The sequence below is a fragment of the Hordeum vulgare genome, chromosome 2H (assembly GCF_904849725.1).
Source record: "Hordeum vulgare subsp. vulgare chromosome 2H, MorexV3_pseudomolecules_assembly, whole genome shotgun sequence".
Taxonomy (NCBI): Eukaryota; Viridiplantae; Streptophyta; class Magnoliopsida; order Poales; family Poaceae; genus Hordeum; species Hordeum vulgare.
Window position 1 is genome coordinate 625,481,301 of NC_058519.1, and position 9,337 is coordinate 625,490,637.

Below are 9,337 nucleotides of genomic sequence, written 5' to 3' on the forward strand. Positions count from 1 at the left end.
GATCTCTGACACCACTGCCGGGGAAGGACTTTTGTTGCCGTAGCAGAAGAATTTCTGGCGCCGTTGCCGGGGAGGATCAAGTCAAGAACTCATCCGAGTAGGTGTCGCAAACTCATCTCTTGCATTTACTTTGTTTTCCAGTTGCCTCTCGTTTTCCTCTCCCCCACTTCACAATTTTCCTTTTTCGTTTGCCTTTTCTGCTTGCCTTTTCGTTCGCCCTTTTTCTCGCTTGCTTTTTGTTCGCTTGTGTGCTTGCTTTCTTGCTGAAGTCACCATGAATGAAAACACCAAACTTTGTGACTTCTCGAATACTAATAATAATGATTTTATTAGTACTCCGATTGCTCCCGCCACTAGTGTGGAGCCATACGAAATCAATGCCGCTTTGCTGAATCTTGTTATGAAAGAGCAATTCTCCGGCCTTCCTAGTGAAGATGTCGCATCCCATCTCAATACCTTCATTGAGCTTTGCGATATGCAAAAGAAGAAAGATGTGGATAATGATGTGATTAAACTGAAGCTTTTTCCTTTCTCGTTGCGAGATCGCGCAAAAACTTGATTTTCTTCTTTGCCCAGAAATAGTATCGATTCTTGGGATAAGTGCAAAGATGCTTATATATCCAAGTATTTTCCGCCGGCTAAGATCATCTCTCTCCGTAATGATATCATGAATTTCAAGCAACTTGATCATGAACATGTTGCACAATCTTGGGAGAGAATGAAATTGATGATTAGAAATTGTCCCGCTCATGGCTTGAGTCTTTGGATGATTATACAAAATCTTCTACGCTGGCTTGAATTTCGCTTCTAGAAATATCTTGGACTCTGCCTCAGGTGGAACATTCATGGAAATCATGTTAGAGGAAGCCACAAATCTCCTAGGCAACATCATGACGAACTACTCTCAGTGGCACATTGAAAGGTCACCTACTAGTAAGAAGGTACACGCTATAGAAGAAATTAACTTGTTGAGTGCTAAGATGGATGAGTTAATGAATTTGGTTGCTAGTAGAAGTGCTCCTTTAGATCCTAATGATATGCCCTTGTCTTCCTTGATTGAGAGTAGCAACCTAGCTTGGACGTTAATTTTGTTGGTAGGAATAATTTTGGCAACAACAATGCTTTTAGAGGAAACTATGTTCCTAGGCCTTTTCCTAGTAACTCCTCTAATAACTTTGGCAACTCCTACAACAATAGTCATGGAAATTACAATAGATTACCCTCTGATCTAGGGAGTAATATTAAAGAGTTCATCAACTCACAAAAGATTTTCAATGCGTCCATAGAGGAAAAACTACTCAAAATTGACGATTTGGCTAAGAGCGTTGATAGAATGTCTAGTGATGTTGATGCTTTGAAAGTTAGATGTGCTCCTCCCAAGATCAATATGGATGAAACTTTGAAAGCTATGCGTGTTTCCATGACTGAGAGCAAAGAAAGAACCGCCCAAATTCGTGCTAGACATGAATGGCTTAAAAAGGCGTGTTCTCGTGATAAGAATCACGAAGATATTAAAGTGCTTGGTGTGACTCCCATTGAATCTTTGTTTGATTGTGTCAAACCTAATGATTATGGGGCTGGATATGAATCCACTTTGGTTGAAAAGTGCCCCAATGATTCGGAGTCCATCTATCTTGATGCTAAAAGCATTGAAAGTGGAGTATAAGATGCTAAACCTTTGAGTAGTAATGAAATTACTACCATGGATTTCAAGGAATTCAATTATGATAGTTGCTCCTTGATTGAATGCATTTCCTTGATGCAATCCATGTTAAACTCTCCACACGCTTATAGCCAAAACAAGGCCTTTACCGATCATATCGTCGAAGCTATGATAAAATCTCTTGAAGAGAAACTTGAATTGGAAGTCTCTATCCCTAGAAAACTTCATGATGAGTGGGAACCTACCATCAAAATCAAAATCAAAAACTATGAATGCAATGCTTTGTGTGATTTGGGTGCTAGTGTTTCCGCGATTCCAAAGTCTTTATGTGATGTTCTGGGTTTAATGAGATTGAAGAGTGTTCTCTTAATTTGCATCTTGAGGATTCTACTGTCAAGAAATCCATGGGAAGGATCAATGATGTTCTTATTATTGCAAATAGGAACTATGTACCCGTGGATTTCATTGTGCTTGACATTGATTGCAATCCTACATGCCCTATTATTCTTGGTAGACCTTTCCTAAGGACTATCGGTGCTATCATCGATATGAAGGAAGGGAATATTAGATTTCAATTTCCTTTAAAGAAGGGCATGGAAAACTTTCCTAGAAAGAAAATAAGATTGCCTTATGAATCCATGATGAGGGCCACTTATGGTTTGAACACCAAAGACGACGATACGTGATTCTATCGCTTTTATGCCTAGCTAAGGGCGTTAAACAATAGCGCTTGTTGGGAGGCAACCCAACGAATTTATATTTTTCTTTCTGTTTTGTTGCGTCCACACCATCATAATTCTGTTGAGATTGTGTTTTTTGTGTTTGAGCCAAGCAAAACCTTTATGACTAGTCTTGGTGATGGTTGTTTGATCCTGCTGGAAAAAGACAGAAACTTTTCGCTCACGAGATGATTTTTCAGTTTTATTCAGAAAGAGATTTTGAGTTGATTCTTTTTGCTGCTGGTTGATATGCCTTTTGCCCAGGTAGTCGTAATTGTTCAGAATTGTTGAGGTACCATAAGTATACGAAGTATACAGATTGCTACAAACTGGTCTGTTTTTGACAGATTCTATTTTTGTTGAATTGGTTGCATGTTTTGATGAAACTATGGTTAGTATTGGGGGGTACTAGCCATGGAAAAGTGAGAATACAGTATCCCAACACCAATATAGATAGAATTCAAGTTTGCTAAAGTACCAAAAGAGGTGGTAGTTTGTTTTCTTGTTCTAATGTTATCACAAGTTTTTGTTTAAGTTTTGTGTTGTGAAGTTTTCAAGTTTTGGGTGATGTTCTCATGGACAAAGAGATAAGGAGTAGAAAGAGCTCAAGCTTGGGGATGCCCAAGGCATCCCAAGCCAAATTCAAGGACACCAAAAAGCCTAAGCTTGGGGATGCCCCGGGAAGGCATCCCCTCTTTCGTCTTTAATCCGTCGGTAACATTACTTGGAGCTATATTTTTATTCACCACATGATATGTGTTTTCTTGGAGTGTCTTGTATCTTAGGAGTATTTTCTTTTTGTTGTGTCACAATCATCCTTGCTGCACACCTTTTTGAGAGAGAGAGACATGCACTCATCATGATTTTGCTAGAATGCTCATAGTGCTTCACTTATATCTTTTGAGCTAGATAATTTTGCTCTTTGTGCTTCACTTAGATATTTTAGAGCACAACGGTGCATGACTTGATAGTTGGCTTATGCTATGAAAGTAGTCCCAAAGGTGATAGGTACCCAAAGAGGATACAAAAACCTCCATCTTCATGTGCATTGAGTAGAAAGAGAAGTCTTGATTCCTCTCAATTAGTTTTGAGACGTGGATTTGGTAATATTAAGAGTTATGTTAGTAGGGTGTTGTGAATCTAGAAATACTTGTGTTGAAGTTAGTGGTTCCCGTAGCATGCATGTATGGTGAACCGCTATGTTAGGAAGTCGGAGCATAATTGATCTATTGATTGTCATCCTTTGTGTTGAGGTCGGGATCGCGCGATGGTTAACACCTACCAACCCTTCCCCTAGGAGTATGCGTTTAGCACTTTCTTTTGATTACTAATAAAAAATTTCTCAACAAGTATGTGAGTTCTTCATGACTAATGTGAGTCCATGGCATAGATGTACTTTCACCTTCCACCATTGCTAGCCTCTCTAGTGCCACGCAATTCTCGCCGGTACACAAACCCACCATATGCCTTCCTCAAAACAGCCACCATACCTACCTACTATGACATTTTCATAGCCATTCCGAGATATATTGCCATGCAATTCCCACCGTTCTGTCTCATGACTTGTGCCGTCACTCTCATATTGCCATTGCATGATCATAAGATAGCTAGCGAGATGTTCCAACGTCATACGCCAAGCTAGATCGTTGCACATCACGGTACACTGCCGGATGCATTTCCTATAGAGTCATCATCATTTTGAGCTTTGAGCTGTGAGTAAATAAAAGTGTGATGAACATCATTATTAGAGCATTGTCCCATGTGAGAAAAGAAAAAAAAAAGAGGCCAAAGAGCACAAATAAAAAAGAGAGGCCCAAGAGCCAAAAAAAGAGAGAAAAAGAGAGAAGGGACAATGCTACTATATTTTTCCACACTTGTGCTTCATAATAGCATCATGTTCTTCATGATTGAGAGCTTCTTGCTTTGTCACTACCATATGCTAGTGGGAATCTTCATTATATAACTTGGCTTGTATATTCCAATGATGGGCTTCCTCAAAATTTCCCTAGGTCTTCGTGAGCAAGCAAGTTGGATGCACACCCACTAGTTTTCCCTTTGAGCTTTCACATACTTATAGCTCTAGTGCATCCCTTGTATGGAAATCCCTACTCATTCACATTGATATCTATTAATGGGCATCTCCATAGCCCTTTGATATGCCGAGTCAATGTGACCATCTCCTCCTTTTTGTCTCATAACCACCACCACACTCTATTCCACCTATAGTGCTATATCCATGGCTCACGCTCATGTATTGCGTGGTAATTATAAAAGGTTTGAGAAAGTAAGAGTGCGAAAACAATTACTTGGCCAATACCGGGGTTGTGCATGATTTACATTAGTTGTGTGAGGATGATGGAGCATAGCCAGACTATATGATTTTGTAGGGATAACTTTCCTTGGCCTTGTTATTTTGAAAGTTCATGATTACCTTGCTAGTTTGCTTGAAGTATTATTGTTTTCATGTCAATAGAAAACTATTGTTTCGAATCTTACGGATCTGAACATTCATGTCATGTGAAAGAAGTTGCAAAGGACAACTATGCTAGGTAGCATTCCACATAAAAAATTCATTCCTTATCACTTCCCTACTCGAGGACGAGCATGAGTTAAGCTTGGAGATGCTTGATACGTCTCCAGCGTATCTATAATTTTTTATGGTTTCATGCTATTATCTTGTCAAACTTTGGATGTTTTGCATGCCTTTTATGTATTTTTTGGGACTAACTTATTAACTCAGTGCCAAGTGCCAGTTCCTGTTTTTTCCATGTTTTTGACCCCTTTCAGAGGAGGATTTTGAACGGACTCCAAACGGAATAAACTGCCAAAAAGATTTTTTCCGGAATAGAAAAAGATCGGGAAGCCGGAGAATCAGGGCAGGGGCCACCAGGGACCCCACAAGCCCTCATGGCGCGGCCAGGGGGCCCACGGCCCCCTAGCTTGTGGGCTCCCTAAGGCTCCTTTGCCCTAGGTTTTGCGCCTATATATTCTCTAAAATCCCATAAAAATCAGGAGATCATCGAAAGTACTTTTCCGCCGCCGCAAGCTTCTGTCTCCGCAAGATCCCATCTGGGGCTTGTTCTGATGCCTTGTCGGAGGGGCAATTCAGATATGGAGTGCTTCTTCATCAACACCATGACCTCTCCGATGATGCGTGAGTAGTTCACCATAGACCCTCGGGTCCATAGCTAGTAACTAGATGGCTTCTTCTCTCTCTTGGATCTTCACTACAAAGTTCTCCATGATCTTCATGTAGATCTATCCGATGTAATCTTCTTTTGCGGTGTGTTTGTCGAGATTCGATGAATTGTGGATTTATGATCAGATTATCTATGAATCTTATTTGAGTTTCTCCTGATCTCTCTTATGCATGATTTCATATCCTTGTAATTCTCTTCGAGTTGTGGGTTTTGTTTGGCCAACTAGATCTATGATTCTTGCAATGGGAGAAATGCTTGGCTTTGGGTTCATACCATGCGGTGACCTCACCCAGTGACAGAAGGGGTAGCGAGCACGTATCGTGTTGTTGCCATCAAGGGTAAAAGGATGGGTTTTCATCAATGGTTTGAGATTATCCCTCTACATCATGTCATCTTGCTTCAGGCGTTACTCTGTTCGTCATGAACTCAATACACTAGATGCATGCTGGATAGCGGTCGATGTGTGGAGTAATAGTAGTAGATGCAGAAAGTATCAGTCTACTTGTCTCGGACGTGATGCCTATATGTATGATCATTGCCTTAGATATCGTCATGACTTTGCGCGGTTCTATCATTTGCTCGACAGTAATTTGTTCACCCACCGTGATATTTGCTATTTTGAGAGAAGCCTCTAGTGAACACTATGGCCCCCGGGTCTACTCCACACTATATTTTCAGCCTTACACTTTTTACTTCGTTGCACTTTCCGCCTTCATATCTCATTTTGTAATCAATCTTGAAGGGATTGACAACCCCTTTAAAGCGTTGGGTGCAAGCTCTTTTGTGTTTGCGCAGGTACTGTGGACTTGACGAGATTCTCCTACTGGATTGATACATTGGTTCTCAAACTGAGGGAAATACTTACTGCTCCTGTGCTGCATCACCCTTTCCTCTTCAAGGGAAAAACCAACGCAAGCTCAAGAGACGACAGAAGGATCTCTGGCACCACTACCGGGGAAGGACTTTTGTTGCCGTAGCAGTATGGTGATTGTATCTTCGATGAGGACAATTTTTCGGCATTGGGGGGAGAAAATAACCATAAAGAATGTTGGTAAATAGATTGGAATGTCAAAGGAATTCAGTCCTTAGATCCACATACGAATGAATCTGAACTAGAAATTCAGAAGATTATCAATTTGCAAAATATTGCAAATAATCTGCTATATGCATTTACTGATTATAAAGGGGTCACTAAAACCCATGTTCCCGCTATGAATGTTCCAAAGAGAGTTGAAATATCTCATAAGATCACTCAACCGCCCAAGAGGGGGAGAAAACTGGACAAAAAGAACAAGGCTTCTCAGGAGCATTTGCGGGAAGTGAGGATCCCTCAAATAGTAAATGCAGATCAACCACGAGTTGATATTCAACCTAGTGTTGAAAGACACCTCAAGGATGTTATGTATCCAGAACCCAGCACAATTGTGCACACAAATATTGGTGTTGGGACATCGGTACACCTTGACTCGACTATTGTGGGAAATCACGATGAGTCGGAAGGTATTGATGAGATTTCCATCAACTATGTTGAATCAGGAGAATCATTCAACACAAAGACTACAATTGTCGACATATTTTTTAGCTCAAAGATTGCAAATGACCTGGCATTGGATCGTGAACCTAAGTCCATGGCAGAGTGTATGAAACGCTCATACTGGTCAAATTGGAAGGTTGCAATAGAGGACGAATTGTGCTCGCTTGCCAAGAGAGGGGTATTTACTGCAGTAATACCTACTCCTCCTAATGTTTTCCCCGTGGGGGCAAAATGGGTTTTTGTTCGTAAAAGGAACGAAAATAATGAGGTGGTGAGATATAAAGTGAGGCTTGTAGCACAAGGGTTTACACATAGACCTGGCATCGATTATGACGAAACATATTCTCGTGTGATGAGTGGAATCACGTACCGATACTTGATATCACTCGCAGTGCAAATGAATTTGTATATCCAATTGATGGATGTTGTGACTGCATATTTATATGGGTCACTTAATACAGATATCTATATGAAAGTTCCCGACGGACTGAAGATTCCGGATCCAAAAGCTAATCGCAACATGTACTGCATAAAGCTAATGAAGTCATTATACGGCTTGAAACAGTCGGGTAGAGTTATTATTATAATTCCTGCATCAAGATAATCGTTTATTATCCATGCTATAATTGTATTGAATGAAGACTCATTTACATGTGTGGATACATAGACAAAACACCGTCCCTAGCAAGCCTCTAGTTGGCTAGCCAGTTGATCAAAGATAGTAGTGTCTTCTGATTATGAACAAGGTGTTGTTGCTTGATAACTGGATCACGTCATTAGGAGAATCACGTGATGGACTAGACCCAAACTAATAGACGTAGCATGTTGATCGTGTCATTTTGTTGCTACTGTTTTCTGTGTGTCAATTATTTATTCCTACGATCATGAGATCATATAACTCACTGACACCGGAGGAATGCTTTGTGTGTATCAAACGTCGCAACGTAACTGGGTGACTATAAAGATGCTCTACAGGTATCTCCGAAGGTGTTAGTTGAGTTAGTATGGATCAAGGCTGGGATTTGTCACTCCGTGTGAACGGAGAGGTATCTCGGGGCCCACTCGGTAATACAACATCACACACAAGCCTTGCAAGCAATGTAACTTAGTGTAAGTTGCGGGATCTTGTATTACGGAACGAGTAAAGAGACTTGCCGGTAAACGAGATTGAAATAGGTATACGGATACTGACGATCGAATCTCGGGCAAGTAACATACCGAAGGACAAAGGGAATGACATACGGGATTATATGAATCCTTGGCACTGAGGTTCAAACGATAAGATCTTCGTAGAATATGTAGGATCCAATATGGGCATCCAGGTCCCGCTATTGGATATTGACCGAGGAGTCTCTCGGGTCATGTCTACATAGTTCTCGAACCCGCAGGGTCTGCACACTTAAGGTTCGACGTTGTTTTATGTGTATTTGAGTTATATGGTTGGTTACCGAATGTTGTTCGGAGTCCCGGATGAGATCGCGGACGTCACGAGGGTTTCCGGAATAGTACGGAAACAAAGATTGATATATAGGATGACCTCATTTGATTACCGGAAGGTTTTCGGAGTTACCGGGAATGTACCGGGAATGACGAATGGGTTCCGGGAGTTCACCGGGGGGGCAACCCACCCCGGGGAAGCCCATAGGCCTTGAGGGTGGCACACCAGCCCTTAGTGGGCTGGTGGGACAGCCCAAAAGCGCTCTATGCGCCAAGAAGAGAAAATCAAGAGAAAAAAAGGAGGAGGTGGGAAGGAAGGGGGACTCCCTCCCACCAAACCAAGTCCAACTCGGTTTGGGGGGGGGGGGGGAGTCCTCCCCCCTTGGACTCGGCCAACCCCCTTGGGGCTCCTTGAGCCCCAAGGCAAGGTCCCCTCCCTCCCACCTATATATACGGAGGTTTTAGGGCTGATTTGAGACGACTTTTCCACGGCAGCCCGACCACATACCTCCACGGTTTTTCCTCTAGATCGCGTTTCTGCGGAGCTCGGGCGGAGCCCTGCTGAGACAAGGTCATCACCAACCTTCGGAGCGCCGTCACGCTGCCGGAGAACTCTTCTACCTCTCCGTCTCTCTTACTGGATCAAGAAGGCCGAGATCATCGTCGAGCTTTACGTGTGCTGAATGCGGAGGTGCCGTCCGTTCGGTACTAGATCGTGGGACTGATCGCGGGATTGTTCGCGGGGCGGATCGAGGGACGTGAGGACGTTCCACTACATCAACCG